Here is a 4583-nt window from a genome sequence, read left to right on the forward strand (position 1 = left end):
AGTCAGTAATTAGTTTTACACATTATAATGCTCCTATTTTCATGTGTATTTTTCTTATATTAGGAGAGCATCAAATGGGTGTGGCCCCCAAAAACAAACAAACAAAAATGTTATTATTTGTCAGAGATACTACAAGGGTCTAGGTACTTACCTTGTAAATGGTAGAATGTAATTAGATACTCTTTATGGTAAATTGTTCCCAAGCACTGCCAGGATTTATTTATCCCTGAGTACAAAACCAGAGATGAATCCTGAATACCGAGCCAGGAGTAACCTCCAAATCTAGATAGCTAAATATGCCCCCACAAAAAAAAAAAAGTAGCTCTCACTGTAATAGAACAAATATTTCTAAATATATATTCAATATTGTTAAATCTTGCAACTTGCTTCAATACTGATATTTTATTACAAACACATTTGCAAAAAATATTCATAATTATTCATAATCCTTGTTAAGGTATAATTCTCTAATACCAATGTTTTGATCTTGGTGTTGAAGGTTTTGAGTCTTTTCTATTCTGGTTTGATTTCTGTGAATATTTGCCTGGGGTATCTCGAATAGATTTCTTTACTGGAGCTTTTTCTTCCTCGTCATCAAAATCTTCATCATCGGGGCCGGGCGGTGGCGCTGGAGGTAAGGTGCCTGCCTTGCCTGCGCTAGCCTAGGACGGACCGCGGTTCGATCCCCCGGCGTCCCATATGGTCCCCCAAGAAGCCAGGAGCAACTTCTGAGCGCATAGCCAGGAGTAACCCCTGAGCGTCACAGGGTGTGGCCCAAAAACCAAAAAAAAAAAAAAAAGAAAAAGAAAAAGAAAATCTTCATCATCAATCATCATCATAATCATCGTCTTCATCATCTTCATCTTCTTCAACAGCAAGCTTTACTTTTTTCTGAGGAGCCTTACTGCCACTTCCAGGGGCAGACCACTTTCCAGATATGCTTAGGAGTTTCACATCCTCCTGCTCTTCATCTTCTGACTCTGCATCTTCTACAGCCACCAAATGCTCCCCACTGATATGCACAGGCCCGGAACCACACTTCAGCCGCAGAACCACTGGGGGTGTGATCTCAAAGCCCCCAAGTGAAACCGTTGGCTGTACAGACATCTTCAAAGTTGCCAGTGTGACTTTCACTGGACTGCCTTCATAATTCATAGCTTCTGCTTCCACAATGTGCAACTCATCCTTTGCACCAGCCCCCAAACTGACCGTTCTCAAAGACAGTTGGTACTCATTTTCATCATTATCCACTTTAAAGTGATAATCTTGGTCTGCCTTTAGTTCACAACCGAAAAGGTAGTTCTGGGCCTCAAGGGGCTCATGTCCATGTCCATCGAATCTTCCATGAGAGCGCGGGGCTGGCACGTGCTGCGTCAACGGCAGAGGCGGCAACGGCAGAGGCAGGCGGCAGTTGCAGCCGAGCACAGCACAGCAGCAGTGCGCACAGCGGACTCGCACCAAGGCGAAATGAAATATTTTAGTAACTAAGAATATACATGAGAATCCAGGCTTTTAAAAGAGAATTTAATGCATTTAATTTTGTAGGGTAGCTTGGCCTGCTTTTTTTCATTATATACTATATTCAGTATTTTGGAAATTGTATTTTTTTACAAAGTTTTTAGAGGACACACACCTTTGAAAATTTAATAAAGGTATGATTACTAAGCTTGTTGATTTAGTTGTTATTGAGAAATATGAATTGGATCAATGTAAAAAATTAGTAATTAACTTCCCTGTAATCCTAGATTTTTCAGTTCAAATGTAATTGTATAGCTTGAAATAGATGAATTATTCTGCTTCTGAATGGAGTGAATACTTTCACTGGTGTTACTCTCAATCAATAAACTATATAAAATACTACTTTTAAATGGTGAAATTCAATAACTTTTTGCTAAAATCCACTTTATGCTCAGGTGACTATTAATTTTGGAAATACTTATCTGTGACTTAACATTATTTAAATGCCAATGATGAGAATAAATCTCACATATAAATACTTCTATAAATATATAGTTGTGATTAAATAATACCTTTGTTAGTTTAATGTATTTATTTTTTTAAATGTCGTGAATGTGAACTTTCTTCATTTTCCACAAACTCCCAGTGAACTTTCAGACAATTTTTTAAAAAATAGTTATGTGCGATTGCTACATAAGGTTTAAAAAATTGTGCCAGTGATGTATAAAAATCATATATTGTAAGGACTCTAAAGAAATCAGGGGTTGGACATATAGATGTTTAGACATGACATGATTATGTACATCAAAATAATAATAGTTTGGTAAGCTTGTGAGCTAAACTAGAATATTCCTTAAAAATGAAAAAAAAATCAGACTTAAACACCAAATCCAAAGTCAATGACAAAAGAATCCATACCCATTCTACAACTAGCTATACAGAGAGGGGATCACTTATACTAGTAGTCCGGGGGGGGGGGGGGCAAAGGAGGAGGATATGGGATGCATGCTGGGAACAGGGGTGGAGGGAGAACACCACTGGTGGTGACAATCCCCGATTTAATGTCACTTATGTACCTAAAATATTACTGTGAAAGATTTGTAATTCACTTTGATCAGAATAAAAATTATTAAAAAATGAATTTACAAAGTTTTGATATGAGATTAATGGAAGCATCTCATTGGTCAAAAGACACTAACACTGGTGTTAGGTTTGGAGTTGCCAGTGTATTTTTAAAGCTTTGTCAAATAAAATATTAAATAAAGTAGAAAATAAAACATAAATAAAGATAATGGATTACTAAGATGTATACTCTTGTGGAGAAAGTTTATAAACAAATTGTGGACTATAAAAGTTGATATAATTACGCAATGAAATATCTTAAAGAAAATGAAACATTTTGGAATATTAAAATAGAAATAAACATACACACCAATGCAGTTAAAATTTCAATTTAATTTATTTTCAATGCAATCATATTGTCAAAAGGAATTACTAGAATCATATTGTATTTACGTCAAATCCATGTTTTCTAAAAGTTTTATCCAGACAACCATTTAGTTATAATGGTTATAATATGATAATGCAGTAAAGTCTAAAATTCTTAATGATAACAGAAAAACAATATTTCTTTTAAGATTAGATCTTACTATTTTCAGAGCCTTGAAGACAAGGGGCAACGCCCCAAAATATGGACTCATTTTCCACTCTACTTTCATTGGTCGAACAGCTGCCATGAACAAAGGCCGCATCTCCCGATACCTGGCAAACAAATGCAGTTTTGCTTCACGAATCGATTGCTTCTCTGAAGTGCCCACAAGTGTGTTTGGTGAGAAACTTCGAGAGCAAGTTGAGGAGCGGCTATCCTTCTATGAGATGGGAGTGACTCCACGGAAGAATCTGGTTGTCATGAAGGAGGCAATGGTCGAGGCAGAGGAAGCGGCTGCTGAGATTGCCAGAAAACTGCAGAAGGAAGAGAAGAAACGCTTGAAGAAGAAAAGAAACGCTTGGCCGCAGCTGCTCTTGCCTCTTCAGAAAACAGCACCCCCGAGACCACTACCCCTGAGGAGTGTGAGGAGCCAAGTGAAAGGCCCAAAAAGAAGAAAAAGAAAAAAAAAAAAAAAACAAAAAAAACCGGGAGGTGCCTCAAGAGAACGGGATGGATGAAGAACCCTCTGCCTCCAAACCCAAGAAGAAAAAGGCATTTTCCATGGAGGAGCAAATTAATAGTGATGATCTTGAAGAGACCACTGTCACTGTAAGTCTTCCTAAGAGGAAGAGGTCACCAGCTAGTGATCAGGAAGAAGCTGAAAACAAGGTTTCCAAGAAAAAGAAGCGGAAATTCTCCCTTAAGTAGGAGCCACTCAGCAGCCCTGAAGAAGCTGGGTGTAGCATTAAGAGTAATGGCAGTGCCAAGAAAAAGAAAAAGTCACAAAAACAATCTCAGGAAAACTAAAAGGACACTTGGGTGACACACTGTACCCCCAATAAAGACATTTAAATTCTACCAAAAAAAAAAAAAAAGATTAGATCTATTTCCAAAGACACTTAAAGCCACGTGGGTTTCCTTTTAATTCAAGATAGACTACTACCAATTGGGTAATATTATATTAATATATTACTATTGAACAAATATTGTGCTTTTTGCAATAGATATTCCTGATTTGCAAATTCCTTTTAATTCCTTTAGAAACAGCTGCCAGTGGTGTTTTGAAAACAGCTGCCAGTGATCATTTGGAAACTGCTGCCTGTAGTGTTTTCTTGGATCAGGGGTCCTCAAACTTTTTAAACAGGGGGCCAGTTCACTGTCCTTCAGACTGTTGGAGGGCCAGATTATAGTAAAAACAAAAATTATGAACAAATTTCTATGCACACTGCATATATCTTATTTAGAAGGGAAGAAACAAAATGGGAATAAATACAATATGTGGCCCGAGGGCCGTAGTTTGAAGACCCCTGTCTTGGATGAATCATCTTTAGACTGATCTTTGGGAAATGCTTCAAGATTTTTTGAATCTTTAATGTTGTTACTAGGTATAATAAACTGTTGCTGCCAACAGGAATTTTCATCTTGTTGATCTTCTGTATATCCTGAAGCTTCTAATTTACCGCTTCTCATTATTAGG

The 4583-nt window shown here is 37.2% G+C and overlaps 1 pseudogene; it reads right to left on the reverse strand.

The window, feature by feature from the left end:
• Positions 1–467: 467 nt before the first annotated feature.
• On the reverse strand, positions 468–1346 carry LOC126022049 (nucleophosmin-like; annotated as a pseudogene).
• Between the last annotated feature and the right edge of the window lie 3237 nt (positions 1347–4583).

The sequence above is a fragment of the Suncus etruscus genome, chromosome 11 (assembly GCF_024139225.1).
Source record: "Suncus etruscus isolate mSunEtr1 chromosome 11, mSunEtr1.pri.cur, whole genome shotgun sequence".
In the NCBI taxonomy this organism is placed as follows: domain Eukaryota; kingdom Metazoa; phylum Chordata; class Mammalia; order Eulipotyphla; family Soricidae; genus Suncus; species Suncus etruscus.